Raw genomic sequence first — 16,108 nt, forward strand, 5'->3', positions numbered from 1 at the left:
CAGCAATCACTATGTGCCATTTGACTGAATGCAGAGACGCTCCTTGACACAAATTCCTGCCAATGCTTGGTAGGGTTTGAGCAAAGGTCCAGTCCTGGCCTGCTTCCTGTTGAAAGCACGTAAAAGAAATGCAAAGCTTCAGCACAGGCCTCTTCTCTCCTGCCATCTCCTCCCGCCACAAAGCAGCATAGGCAGGCAGCCCAGAAGCTGTTTAAGGGATGATGCCTCTTGGCCCCCTTGCCTTTGCCAGCACAGCTGCAGACTCCAGGCAGACGTGGCTTAACTCTAGTTTGGCTGTTGAGAGCTATACTTCAGTTCCCTCCGTTTCTTGTTCGTTTTGCAAACTTGCTCCCCTTCCTTCCCCAAGATGCCAGACTCCTAACTTGACTTTCATCTTCAGGGCACCAAGGTCTGGCTGGCAGGGCTGATCAAAAAGCTCTCAGCACAGCATTGCTGTCAGATGAGACAGACCCACCTTGTGAGAACATTCATTTCACTTTGATATGGAGGAGGAGGATCTATCCAGCTGATGTTCTGGTCTGCAACAAGCCCTGTCTGACAGATTTAAAATAACCTTTCTTGGACTGCTTATTGTTCCGTCCTGCTTTTTGTTGCCTGCTCCTGATAAGTACAGCACAGTTAAATATTCCAGCCAGAGACTGCTGGAGAGAAGCAGCTGGGGCAGAGGTCCTGGCTGGGCAGGCAAGGCGAGGCGATGAGGAAGCAGCGCATGTCTCTGCAGCCCTGGCTTCAGCGCTTGCTTGCGCTTGGGGTCGACTCTGAGGCAGAGACAGTTCTCGTCCTGGCTCCTCAGCAGCATGCACTGTCCTGAAGGGGAAGCGCCCAGGAGCATTTGGTACATACAAGCTAGAAGAGCCGAATGTCCCAGTGGGTAACAAGCTGCACCTTTCAAAGCAAAAGTGCTGCTTCTGCAAGTGCTAAGGGGATGTGTACTCTCTTCTGCCTGGTGCAATCACGCATTAGCTGAAAAGGGCTGGGATTGGGAAGCTGATGTGAGACCAGAGGAATGTCGGAACAGTCACATAACAAGTCAGAATAAGGGCTATGTCCTGGCAGACTCTGAGTGTAACAGATAACAAGATAGCAGAGAATATTCTGAATCGTTCCAGACCCATACACTTTTGTGTAAATATGAAATAGCCTTCTTTTTTTTTTTTTTAAATATCTGACCCAAGGCAGAAACGTCCAGTGATTTATGCTAACCTAGCATGTAGTCAGTAATGAACTGCTGAATGTGTTTACAGCAGGAAGAATATTTTTCGCTTCTTATGAAATCCGTGTTTTGGCATTGGACTAGCAGGATTATGAAAAGAGAAGGAAAATCAATTGCATGAAGGGTGTCATTGTAAATTTCCAATAAATTGTCTATAAAGCCAATTTATAGAAAAGCAAGTTGAATTTAATAGGAAAAATGAAAGGGATAGACTACCTACATTCTGTGAAGCAGATCAATAAAATAATAACAGAAAAAGTCAGCATGTTGGGGAATTACAGGATTGTGTCTGACAGCTTCTGCCTGGAAACAGTTGAGGCTGCATTCCTGCTGCAGCTGAGTTGGGAAAGAGTAGGCTGCTTGTAGATAAAGAGTGTTTGCTTACAGATCAGAGATGGGCCTGAGCTGATGTGGAACTGAGCTTGCAAATATTTGGGTGGCTTTTATCCAGGCCTGTTGCTACAGGGACCATATGCAGAGCTACGGAAAAGATGAAGAATTTGAGAGAAATGGAGGTTCCTTGAAGCTGGAGGTTGGACAAGATAATTTCTTAAGATCTCTTCCAGCCCCCATTTTTGATGGGTTGTAAAAATGTTGGAAATAGGTGTGAGAGGGAGGGGAGATAAATGGGAACTCGCTTATTTGCAATGCAGCCTTTTACGTTACACTGAGAATGTGTGCCTGTGTTTGCCTGCTCTATGTGGAGTAAGACTGGTATAAAGGAGTCTTAAAGTAAATATTAGAGTATGAACTTGAATAAATAGTAGTGTAAAGACAGATATTAAGGCAAACAAAAGTAATGCCCTAAGACCAAATTTCTTTATTAGGAAACGTGTATACCTCTCATTGCTTTTAGGAAAATTCCCGCAAACACATCTGAAGCTCAGAGGGTAGAATTTATCCAGGCAGGCATATTCAGAATACAATACAGGTGGAGTTAGTAAAGGTAACTAGTGACATTTGAGTAAATGAGAGTATTCTCAGTTATATCACTGACTCAGAACTCACATTTCTGATAGACATGTATAATCTCGAATCAAAGCATGGCAGGAGAAGAAGGAAAAACAGGTTAGGGGAACAGAAATTGGGTAAAATTATGAAAATGAGATTTTGTATAAAATCTGTCAATGATTTGGGAGAGTTTATTACCAAACATGACCCTGGTATTTTATCGTAGCTTTTTTGCAAGAGATTGTTACTCTTTTTCACAGTAGCAGGAACAGCACAGTCCAGCAGTGCAATCTCTCAGGGTCTTTGCAGTCAGAAGAGAAATCCATAAGGAAAGGTATATTGAAGAACTGGGGTAACGTTTAAAAGCTGAAGAAAAAGGAAGGAAGGACATATAAGCAGCAAAGATTTCAAGCAAATGAGTAAAGGTCCATTAATAACCAGAGGTAGAAACAGTGTTTAGAAAGTGTTTAGAAAAGGTTTATCTAGTTCCTTTCATAAGAATGGGTTAACAGAGCTTCCTTCGCACTGTACATTTTATCCTTTCTTGCAAACATTGCATTCTGCAGACTACCTAGGGAGCTCCTGGCCTAGAAAAAGTCAGTATGTGGTAATACCACTTCTACAGACACATAGTAATGTAGTTTTAAGAAAAGCTAGCCATGTTGTGCCTTTCAGTAATGGTATCTTCAGTTCTGGCTTCCCCACCACATCTCTGTTCACTTTATCCAAATTTCTGTAATGTGGCAGTTGAGCAGTGTCATTTGACAGCTTAGCTAGATCTGTGGAAATCTGAGTGCTAGTCTGCAGACAGCTTTCTATGACTGTAACTAAAACAATCTGGGAAGTAGACATAGTTAAAACACTGCAGACTCATACTGCAAGCAGAGCTGTAATCATGTAAAAAGTACCTTATGTGAGCACAGCCCATTCCTGTAAATTAAAGGAATAAGCTATAGCAATACAGACACAACTATCCTGTTTAACTGCCTCCACACTGCAGGCTTTGTTTCATTATTTCTAAATAGACCTGGATACAGAGGCACCAGAACTGTGACTGTTGTAATTTACCTCCTGCATTACTTTTTTTCTCCACTGAAGTGTCACGTCTGGCTCTGTAATCAGCCAGATGGGGTCACTCCAGTGAATCTGGTAGCTTTTAAGGGAAGGACCTGCCCTCTGCATTAATGTAATTGCAGGTTATTTGTGAGATTCCTTCCATGTCTTACTTCCTGAAGGCCTGGCACAGAAATCTGGTTTTGTAATTTGAGTACTGAAGAGTTGCTGGATGTAATTATGTGCTGCTCCCTTATTCCAGCAGCCTCTGTAGCACTAAAAGTAAAAGCTCAGTGTTGCCATTAGTACTGAAAATACACAAGTTGGTACATAATAACTATCTTGCGCAAGCAGTGTAGTGGGCAGTGTGTACACAGGTATGACTTCAAGTTTAACTAGGGTCTATTTTGTACCGTTTATTAATGTTTCCCGAAAGACACTGACGAGATTTCTACTTATACACTCATTATATCTCTCTTGAAGTCACAGATTACACAGAAAAGGTGTAATAAATAAGCCTTGACAATAGCAATAGGTTTCCCACCAAAGTAAAGCAGGATTTTGGGGAAGCATAATTTACCTTTTTGCCAGATGTCATTTTGATGACCATAAACAGGGGGAATGACATGTACGTGCTCAGACCTACAGACAAATTGATCAGCTGCAGAACAAATGTAATTGCGGCTGAACATTTTGTCTCACAGCAGCTGCATGCTGTCTCTTCGGCTCTGTGAATGGTCTGCTCACTGGAGTTTTGAACAGGAAAAGGCTGCTGTTAAATAAAGACACAGGAAAGAGAGAGTATTCTTGCAAGACCTGAAATTTAAGCCTATATCCAGCCATGCACAGGAAGTACATATCCAAATTCAGTAACACACTGTACATTAAAAAGATACATTGTGGAATTTGGGCTATAAATTCTGCTTTTCAGTCAGACATCCTGTGCTGTGACGGTGATAACACTTGGTACTCCCGCAAACAGAAAATTATTACATTAAAGATTTAAGGCTCACAGTGGCTTTGACTACTGGTTGTTATTAGCTTTGTTTTATAGATGAATACACAAATTCAGACTGAAGATCAAGTATTTACCAAAGTTTGTATGGAATAGTCTGTAGAAGAACTAAAACTCCCCCAGAGCCAGAGTCCAGTACTTCAACCTAGAGACTGTCCTTTTATCCCTACTGAGGCTGACGGCAGAAGCTTTACACACAGGGTGCTGGATTATGTGGGTTCTGGATACTCTCAGTAGATCTCTTTAGCTGGTGCTTCACTTCAGGCCGGAACCCATGTGTAGGGCATGCTGCTGTAGCAAAAAGCACTTGTCAAACAGTAACTCTCCCATGAAGGCAGCAAACACCAGTAAGGTTCCTGCAAAGAAGCCCTGCATGGCAGCAGCTGTAAGCATCAGTGCTGCATATTGTTGACCAGGCTAATGCAGATGGAAAAGGACTGTGTTTCCTTTGTCGTCTTTGCTAATGCCCAAGTTTCTGAAAGCCAGGTTGTCTCCTGGCCCTCCTGCTGGGTGGGGACAGGGGGGATGTGGCAGCAGCTGTTCTGGGAGGTGGCCTGTCTGGGCAGCCGCCGTCATCTCCCCAGGTCTTCCCTTCTCAGGTGAGACCTTTCTGTGTACTGCATGGGCACCTGATGAGTCAGGCAAAACCTGTGCTATGTGACACGCCCAGTGTCGCTCCAGAAGTGGCAAAGCATCAGCTCAATCCTGCTAAGAACTAGTGTTTTGATCACGAGGCTATCCTGCCTCTCCCCTAATGTAAATATCATGTGGGGATTTTAAAGAAAACCAAACCCGTTCACCACCCTTGCAGATGTGCAGAAGATCAGCCAGCCCCTGCAAGAGGAGAGGACTCCGTCATATGCTGCTGCTTCACTGGAAACAGAAACCAGGGCTTCGGATGAGCAGTTTGTCCCACAGCTGGTGTGGTAGAATCGACGCAGGATGTAATGCCATGGCATCATGTGATAGTGCCTTGTCAGGCACCGATGCAACGTCATGCGGTGTAAACATCCTGTGCCACCAAACACGGTTTACAGTGCAATTAGAAGGCTGATAGCAGTGTTTGTAGGAATACACGAGGCAGTGTTGTCAAGCCATATGGCTATATGAGGGTAGATCTTAATGATAGAATATCTTCCATTGCTATAGTAGTAAATAAAAAATGGCTAAACTCACTTTTTGTTGCTGTAATGTCCAAATTATAAGCTACTACTTAGTGTTTATCCTCACTTATGCTGCTAAGCTCCAAGCCTACATTCTTCTAGAGACAATTCAGCTGCTCTCCGAGGGTCTGGTGAAGAGACAGTTTTCCAGCAGGAAAGGAAGGCACTGATCTGGGAGCTAGGAGACTGATGTACTACTCTTGGCTGTGTTACTGACTTGCTGTGTGACCACTGAGTCAGTCATACCAGCTTTCTGTGCTTCTGTTTGCTCTCTTGACTTTTGCCTGTTTCATCTTTTGAGGTTGCAAGGAAGGGGTTTCTTTTTAATCTGTACTTGTACAGCACCTAATATAAAGGGATCTAGGTTTCAGTGGGAGTCCTTACAAGGTACTGCAATGCAAACAGCACATTGTATAGTAAAGAGTTGTGTTACACAACTTCAGTGTAAGGGTGATAAAGCCGCCACGTGGAGGCTGGGGAGACTTACTCATGCTCAATTTATGTCTGTGCAGCTTCTAATCTTTAAACTGCAATTAGAATCTTCTCCATCCTAGTGTGATAAAGCCTTCTATCTCACAAGACAGCTCAATCAATGCCCTTTTGGTCTATATCTGAAGGTTGTACTACCATGACTGTGTCAAGAAAGGATGTAATTTTTTTTTTTTTTTAACTTAGATCAATGTGCCAGTGAAAGTTCTGATGAAGATATAGCTACACAGCTGTGAAAGTGCACAGGACTGCATAATATTTTTGCTTTTCGGGATAGAAATAGACTTTTATAGCAGTGTAACTAATTATGTATACAGAAAGAAAAGATGAACTGACCACTTCAATTCTACCAGTCTAACACAGCAAAATATTTTAAGTGCAATTCCATTACAGGATTAAGCTGGGGCAAGTTCGTGTGCTTCACAGGTGTAACCTTGTCTTTTCCTTTCCTTTGTTACTGAGCTAGGAAGTATTTTTCTCTCGTGCCTTCTCTCTCCTTTCTTTTGGAGCTGGCTTTTCCTGTCGTACTACATACTCTCAAAAGAGCTTGGCATTTTTCCCTGCCCTTTGCAGCTTTGGAATGCTTTCGTCCTGTTTCTCAATCCCTGTTACGACTGCAATTAAGGCAGAGGTGGTGTCTTTGTTTCACTGCTGCTTTTAAGTCACATGATGATATTTAGGAAATCTGTGGACCTGCAGTACTGCAGGATCACACCCATAATGAAAAAAAGGTTACAAAAGTGCAAAATGGGTTAATAAGTGCCCTGCAAAATGGGTTAATGAGTCCCCAGATCCTTAAAGGGTCAGGTTCAAGTTTAGGGCAACAATAGCTACTAGTGGCCAGCAGTCTGATTCACCAACATTTTCATTGCCCTTGTGGCCAGATAATTAAAAAAGATAATAAAAAAAGCAAGACTGGACCTATGTTTGGATACCAGCTGAGAGTTCACGAGGGAAGTGCAAATGTAAACATGGTGTTTACAAGAGGGACATGGCTCTGGGGTCCTTCACGGTGGCAGGTATGCTGTTGCTTTAAGGATTAAAAATAATTAGATACCCACTGTTTGCAGAAACAAGAAACACCCCTGAACATGTCCAACAGATCCTTCCTCCTATCCTTTTTCTTTGTGGCTTTATGTATACAAAAGAAAAGATGGTAGAAGGTGATACCATAGGCCTCTGCGTTGCTTCCTAGAGTTTATGTAAAACTTTACTATGAGGTAGCAGGCAGGCAGTTAATTATTACTTTAGACTAAGGTCTTGACATTAGTGCCAGTCAGGTCATGATTTGCCATTGATAAAAGCATTGTGCAGTGCCAAGTATAGCAATGCTTCAAAGACAGTCACAAAAATAGAACCCCTGGTTGCTTAGCAAGTATTTGTACATTTAGCAAATACCCATTTATCTATCTATCTATCTATCTATCTATAACCCAGGTAACGGATAACCCTCAAGTCTAATTAATTTCAATGGGGTTAAAATTTACCTTCCTATGTTTCTCCTTACGGATTTTCAAATAGTAGTACTGTTACTTTTCTGTCCTAGGTAAGCTTCATTCTCAATTTTCAGCTTCATTTAACAGCAGCTCTAAGACACTGCAACTGAGGACTCCATGCTGTTCAGCCTTATTTGGAAGCCCAGCAAACCAGCATGTATTGTATCCACAGGGCAGTGCCGTGTACCATCCATTCAAACAACTTGATGTCTATTTCAAATAAGCTTTTTTAAAATTTGATTTTAGAAAAGCTTGAGTGGGCTTAAGCAGCAGTTGAAATTAAATAGGGCAGCATAAGCTAATAGTGTGACTCATGGGAAGGAAATAGAGCAGCAGTTGGTAAAAACTGTTCAGTAACAAAGAGTCTTTATATTCATAAATTCATACAGGCTAACATGAGGCTTACAAAATGGTTGTTTAAGAAGCACAAAACTAAATTCCAGTCTTGAGATTCTCCCAGTTCTTAAAGACTTATCCTTCCATCAGACACTTTTCCTTCCCTCTTCAGTCCCTCTTGTACACCTGGTTACTTAAGAAGAGAGAGGAGGAAAAAAAAGGCAATCTTTGGTGAACGGACCGGTTCAGTGGCGTTTCTGCATGCTGCACAAGTATCTGTGTGTAAAGTAAGTTAAAATAACAGTATGGATAAACCAACTGTGAATTTATGCCGATCTTTGCTAAACCATTGACTCATACCTGTAGAAGTAAATCATATGTTTCTGATACCAGCCATTTTGTCATTATGGGATTGAGCAGGAGTGTGGTACAAATGCTGTTGTGTCAGCAGAGCTTAGACTTCGGATGCCGCAACAAAAGACATACTTTATCGATGTGCTGATGTTACTGAATCCAAATCCTGGCTCTGACACTATGTGATTATAATCTAAAATCAGCTGATCTAACTGAGAAATAATTCCGCTGAACTTAATGGAAATTACATGGGGTTTTATATAGTGTCAGGGGAAAAAAAGCATCAGGCCCCGTCTTTTATTGTGCAAGTTGAGACCGGTTTTAATTTCACAGTTCATCTGAGTGATGGGCATTCATCTGTGACTTGTTGGGTAGGTTGGTTTGGGTGTGAGTAGCCTTTGACACAGCTGATCACGAGGCACCAGAAAGTTTTATGAAGACAAGCACTCAAGCAAATGTCATGTGATTTTATGAAGAATCCTGCCTGGTGAAATAAGGATAAGGCATAACCCAGAAGGAGCATTGCTTACAGTGGAAACACTGTGCAGGTTACACCCTACAGAATGCAGAGTAGATGGAGACAGTAAGCAAGCTGAAAGGAGAGTGAATGTATATCGTCCAGCAAAAAACAGACAGGAAGAGCTTACATGTTCCCAGGTGGGCCATGCTGCAGGAGGATGTACCCTTAGCAGGTTAGCTGGCTTTGCTACCAAGTGAGAGGTGTGCAGATTTTGCTTAAAAGGCATCAGACAATAACACTGACAGATTTAAGAGGGGTGTTCTTAGATGGATACACACATAATGCTTGAGAATAGGAACATGCCTTGCATGAGTCAGTGGGTGAATTTACTGAACATGTAGGAATATCCGGTTTCTGGGAAGAGCTGGAAAGATGCTGGATGCTCTGGCAAGAGTAATGGTCAGAAAAATTCTGTATGTGAGGTCTACCATATCTTAAAATCTGCATTCAGGTAATAAGACCTAGTGCATTGCTGCAGAATTCAGAGAATTTGGCTCTAAATGGGAATGGAGCATAAGGTGTCCTTAGGGATACTTACAAAAAACAGGAGAGCAGTGAACAGCAAAGGCAAAAGGCTGCTGGAAAAAAAAACAACAGGTAAGAAGGAACACGTACCATTTAGTCTTTCCTAATGAATCAGAGTCAGGGCCCCAAACAGAAATTCACAGACTGGAAAACCAAGATTGCTTTCCCTGGGGAGCAGTTTGTGTAAGCAGTTAAAAGGTCCCAAGCCACAGACACAGTAACAACAAAGATAATGAGTATTGTTGGTCATTACACACAGATGACCATATTCTATAGCCACCCAAAGCTTTGGCTAGAGGCAGCCGTCCCACATTGCAGTAGCACACAGCAATATGAGGTACAGATAAAGATTAAAAACATAAAAAAAAATTAATCACAGCACAACCAAGAGAAGGAGGTGAAGGTTTGTGTTATTTATAGTAGCATCCACTATAGGGGAGTTGATGGGGAGTTAATCTGCACCTTCCCGGTAACAGAGCTGTGATATCTGCAATATTCTTGATTTGTTATGAAGGAGAAAAACAATACTGACATATTTCAGTGCCATTAGGAAATACAGTACAATCACTTCACCTCGAAGACTGAATCTAATGAAAATACCTTACAGTGAAAGAGCCCAGGAGGTTCATGACTGGCTTGCAGCTCTTACTGCATTTTTTTCTCTCCTGGTCTCGTTGCAGCATCACTCCAGACCTCCAGCTTGCTTTCTGTGACTAGAACTCCTGCCCTTCCTATGAGATCACCAGAAAAGAAGCCAGAAAATATCAGTCTACCTGGTCTTCCTGTCCTGTGAAATCTCTCCTGTGAAATCTCTCCTCTTTTTGACCCCTGTTGTATGATAAATGAGTAAGGAAACAGAATTTCAGGGAGAGGAAGTGATATAACCTTGAATTATCCTTTGGGGCAATGTGATAATCTAGGCTGAGCTGATTAGTCATCCAGAACAATTAAAATATTGCTTTATAATATTTAAGTAACTTAACCTCTGCAAATGACTGCAATATCTGGGAAAGGCATTGCTTGCTAGGGGAAGAAAAAAGTAGATACACAAAATGATCTCATTCCTCTGAAGTTTTTAGAACATAAACACATACACTGGGAGTGATTGTGATCAAACAAACTTCAACTAGGATTTGTCAAAGAGCTTGTTTATACCTCTAAGGCAAAATAGCAGACACTAACTTAACATGTCTTTATCCATTTCCAGTGCATGGCATAAGCCTCAGTTTCAGAAAATATTCCATTCCATTAAGTTCCTTTAGACTGTCTTAGCTCTTATGACATCTTGATAATTGACTATTTCTTTGTATCAGATCGAGTATCAGGGATTAAACTCCTGGTGTCTTGCATCCAAATGAGATTTCTACTGGAACAGAAATATTTGCATTCAGAAATTGTGTGAAACAATGTGCTACAATTTTAATTATTCTTCGCTGATGAGACTTTCCGGGCTAAAAGTTCCAGTGTGAATATTTTGTATAGAATCTCTAATTTCTCTAATGTATAATCCATCATTCTGTGATTACTATTAATCTAGTCAGATCATTTGCTTATTCTGCTCATATTTAACATATCCTGTTGCAGTCAGGGAGGAACTGGGAAGCAGAGAATACAAAAGAAAATCCATGGCTAAATCTTTCAGAAAAAGTTTCTTCACATTTTGAAATCTATCCAGCACATGTCAGATAAGTCAATAAGATACATGTCGTGGAAAGTATACAAATCCACCGCTCATTTATCAAACAAAAAGAAATACGGACTATTTTCCTCTCCTCTAGTTACTTGAAACTCCAGGGATTTTAGTGGCCTCTAATGCCCTCTAATGGACAAATCTGTTGGAGCAATATCCTCTCCGAGACCCTGCAAAAGGGGGTGAAACAATCAAGTATCTCAATGGAGAAAGAGCTGTAGCGCTGCCAGTGAGGCTGCACAGCTTTCCTTGGGAGCCTGCCAGCTCTTAGATTAAAACCCACGTTTAAGGGGTTTGTAGCTTAGAAATATTAAGTCACCTCTTACCAAAAACTTGGCAGATCCTTTCCTTCCTCCCTTCCTTCCTCGTTTACTTAAGTTTGTTTGTTTAGCTTCACTTAAGAAGAGTAGGAAAATATTTTTGATGCTGATCCCTGATTTGGCACATTTCCTCCAGAATGATACCCTATCCATCAGGAACTGAAACCAAACACGTGCCTTACAGAGGAATGCCTCTGTAAGTGATGGTAGGTTTCTGGACCAAAGTTCATAAATAGAAATTAGAAAGTATCACTTAGCATATTTGAGCCACTGCTGGGGTGTTTGACAAATGCTGGTGCAAATGAGAAAGTGGGATGGGAGGAATGAAGAGAGGAAGTTGAAGTATGAAACAGAGACTTCAGTGAGTAGGAGGAAAAAAAAAGATAGGTTAATAAATAAATAATTTGAGTTGAAAATACGAAGTAGAGAAAAGCAAAAGACAAAGATGTGGGAGGGGAAAATCCATATTCTCTGGCAAGAAGCCAAGAGAAAAGTATCACCTCCAAGAGCCAGTTCAGGCGTAATAAAAAAGAGGCCCAGACCTGAGTAAATTGTAGTTGATATCTAGAAATTAACTGAATCTTAAAGGGCAAAACACATCAGAAAGAAAGGAAATACTTAAGGGCTTCTAATTTTAAAGGGAATTTTATTGGAAGTTGTGTGTTAAATGATGCTATCTAATGACATAGGATCAACACCTTTACTCTGGAGCAAAGGACAAAGTGAGTGTGTTGAGAATTAGTGTGGATCTTACTACAGATCTGGCCAGGTCATTTTCTCTGTGTGCCTTGACTTTCTCATCTGGTTCCCCATCCTCTTAGTCAGGCAAAAAGCAGAAGTGCCAGAATACCTCCAAGGAAGTGACTCAAGTGGCATTTTTTGGCTTGACTAGAAACATTGGTGTCTGGAAATTTAATGAGGGCGACTGTTCCCACACAGATAAATTTCCAACTCGTACTTCTAGTGGCTTGGCTCTTCAGGTTTTAGTAGGTCTAAACCTACGCTGAGAGGGAATAGAGGACATAGCAGAGGACATAGCAGGGACTTTTCTCTTACATGTGACTCCTACCGCTAGTGCCACTTTGACAGCCACAATGGGAAATTTTTAGTGAGGAAAAACCATTGGCATTCACACTAAAGCCTGACAAGACTTCGTGGATGCCTTAGGCTGTAGTTTCTTATTTTAGTTTACATATAAGCTTAAGGAATTGCATTAGGAAGCTCTTGCTAAAATGTCTTAAGAAAAATCCACCAAAATAACCAAGAAGCATGAGATTGTCAAGAGCTGCTAAAGAAATGGTACCACAACTCAGAAGTTATCTGGAGCTACGGAACTTGGAATGATTTATGTTCAAATAACATCTAACTAGCAGTTATAAACTGTCATGTGTCTGCCTGTTGGAGGACAAAATCATGTGGGTTTTCATATATCCAACAGACAGGGTCTAGCACAAAAATTAATAGTAGAGACGCTGTGGTTTTTTTCTAGGACAGCAGATCACTTCCAGGGTAGTGGGTCTCAGGGCACTTTGAATTGAACCTCGGAAGAAGAAGGAGCAATTAAAAGAAAGTAGAGAGCATTGGGAAAGAATGATCTGGACCAAATACTGGCTGGAATTTTCCAAAGAGTTTTGGGGAAACACTGTGAGAATTTCCAACATTGCCATTCAACCTCTGAAAGTTTCCCCCCCATCTAAAATCTGGGAATACTGCAGCAAGTCATGTTTGGTTTAGGGAACAGATTTGCTTTGGGAAAAACACTAAGAGAAACAGGAAGAAGCACTGTTTGTTTTGTTTAGTAAATTTTGAAGGGAAGAAATAGCCTGTCTTTTTCTACCTAAGTGAAGTGTTCCCGAGATGCTTCTCCCTTAGCTAATCTTATCACCCCTGATTTCTTTCTGGCTTTTTGAGACATGTTTTTCATAAGCGTATCAGTAAGCTGAAGCCCTTTCCTGCCCCCTACATGAATTATTATTGTTTAGATTTTGGCAGAACGTAGAGATCCCTATGAAGATTGTGGCTGTATTGCCTTAAGTGGGTATTATTCCTGCCTGATTGCTATGGGATACTTAGAGGTCAAATATATAAACAGTTGAAAAAGGAGATTTGACAGCTTCGTGGAGGAAGGGCCCAGCAGGAGCGGTTCTGCCTCCAGCAATCCCAGAACGGCTGACTGCTGGGAATGTGAAAGGTATGTCAGCGGAGGGAGTGCTCTGCTTGCAGTGCTGTGCTGTATCGGCACTGTCTGTAAGCACAGCAATAGACTTGCCGGGAAAAATGGATAATTGTTCTGAGGCATGCCCTCTTATCTACCATCAGCAAAATGAGCCTACTTAGTTCAAGCCAGTGAGGAAGGTGAGGGTGAGATAAAGCTGGTTGACTTTGCCTGGTGCCCGGTGGAGGAGGGAGCGTTCGTGCTAACCCTCCCAGTGGCAGGTGCTGGTCAAGGACCAGCAGCGATCCCATCTCCGGCCACGACGGTGTTGGCAGAGAGCGTACGTCTGTGGCCTGAGTAAGGCCTCCCTCCATACGGATTTAGACTGGTTTTAAGGCTGATGTTTCAAACAGGGAGACCTGAGCTGGCTGCAGGTGCCGTAATTCCCAGCTGGTTGTCACTGCCCCTCTGCCAAATGCTACCCCTCCTACTTCTCTGCCAGCCCGAGGGACCGTTGGAGGAGTTACTGAATATGAGAAGGGATGAGACCTAGCCCTCAGGGTTTTTTTAATCATAAGTTAATAAACAGTTCTAGGTAAGATCTTTGCTCCACTGAATCCATCGGGTGTTTTGCGTTCGTTTCTGCTTTTATACTCTCTGTGACAAAGCCTTTTCTGTCGGTCCAAACAGTTTCTGGGTGTGTAGCGGAGCCAACCAGACTCTGTGATCTCAGGGAACCTGCGGCTCTGTCATCTCCCAGATACCCTGTGCACCTGTACGGGGAAGAAAACCCGCAGCAGCTGGAAGTCTTGGAGGACAGACCCCTAGCCTCATCCTATTTTCCAGAGCTCGAAGTAACCATTTACCTATTCACGGGCAATATTGGGGAGAATAACAAATGCTTATAAAATGGTGTTGTGATGCAAATTGCTCTTTTGCTGATGTGGTTATTGGTGGAGCCTTTCTTTGTGCTGAGACATACAAATACGATGAGAAAAGGTTCCAGGGACCAGCTTCATTCGCCATCCAACTCAGTTAAGATTTTGATAATTAAGCAAATATATACACGTATCATGTAGGTTTGATTTGGATATGAGTATATATAACCAATACATTAGAAGCCTTTTCTAGAACATAAGACAACATTTAGTTTTAAAAATCTTTTTGAAACATATTAATGCTGACCATTATAATGCACTCTAATGCAAAGGAATCAATAGCCTTTACACCACAGCTAGTTTATTGTACCCAGCAAATGAATAATACAAAATTCAGTGCACTTAACAGCCCAATATTAGACTTCACAATTTGTATAAATCAGAATGCTTTTTGCATTTCCTGAAAGATAGTACCACAAGTTGTACAGACAGAAACCTACTATTTATTCTTCAACCAATTAATTGTTTTTTTCTTAAATAAAATATTTGCAATCGATTTTCATCTTTTTATAAAACACCTGCCTCTTCAAATATTTGCTATGAACAAAGTTCCTGAATTTGTTGCTAGAATGCAATGGAATTGTTCATACTGTAAATCTGAATTACAGGAATTTCATTGTTCATTATTTACAGGGCAAGTTACCTCAGAAAGTATTTCATATTCCTATTGCTGGTAATAATTAATATGTGCTATGATAATAGCAAGAGTCTCCAAGTCAAAACAAGGCCCCTGCTGAGTAGAGTAACAGAAAGTAAGTCCATTTTATTCTCCAGTTCTTCACTATGCATTTGACAATTTTAAATCCTATGTTCAAGAGGTCTTACCTCAAGTTGCATCTTTATTTATATTGTCAGAATTTTAACTTGACTCCAGCATGAAAGGACATTATTTTGTGCTTCTGTCTACCCAGAAGGAAAACAAATTAACATTCCCAAGAAGGAAACTGGAAGTGGATGTTTGTTTGTCTTGTTATCTGTGTATCCTACTTTTCTGAGTCACGAAGAATAAACAGTTGGCTGGGTACTGTGTAACTAGGCTGGGGAAGGCTTTTCGTGTGCTACATTACATATTTTTAGTTACTGCTAGAGCTCTGCAAGTGAAGCCTGGAGATGTAACAGAAGCCTTAAACTGAAATAAACTAATCTGTGGAAAGAATAACTATTTTTTTTAAATTTAAAAGGTAAAATACCGCTATACATTCCAGTCTGTGTATGGTATCAAAATTGTAGATAATCTTTGGCAGGCACAGTGGCTTTGAAACGGCCACTGCAATTTCAATAAAGTAAGCATCTGCCAACTGTCCTGTCCTGCCAAGAGAAGGCGTAAATCATCACGTAAAATCCTTCTAACTTTAGGCCAATGCACGCCTCAAGTTCGGAGAGGCAAAACATTCCCTTATGATCTGTGGTCAAAGGATAGAAATCTGGTTTACAGGGATGTATTGAATAAATAATTTCTAGGGAAACTTTTAAAAACAACCTTCTGTTTTGCAGAGTAGTGTGCACGATTTCGGTACTTTTTAACTTGGGAGTGTTTTTTGCCTCTCCCTCTTTCCCTGGCTCTGCAGGGTAGGTGACAGAAAATATTCACACACGGTAGGGCCAGGGGGAAACAGCCCCTCGCCAGTTTTCCTGCGTGTAGCCTCACGCACAAACGCCTTTCTTCTCTTGGCAAGAGGAGACGAACCACCTCGTCAGGCCCCTTCTGCCTGTACCCACGGGAGCGCCGGCGGGTCAGGCAGCTCCTTCTGCCAACCCCCCGATTGTGGAATCCGGAGGATCCGCCGTAGGATGCGGCCCCGAGCCTCCCCCCCCCCCCCCAGCCCGTTCCTGTCACCGGCCGTAGGAGCAGCGCTCATCCCTGCCGCT

This window comes from Harpia harpyja, chromosome 12 (assembly GCF_026419915.1).
Source record: "Harpia harpyja isolate bHarHar1 chromosome 12, bHarHar1 primary haplotype, whole genome shotgun sequence".
In the NCBI taxonomy this organism is placed as follows: Eukaryota; Metazoa; Chordata; class Aves; order Accipitriformes; family Accipitridae; genus Harpia; species Harpia harpyja.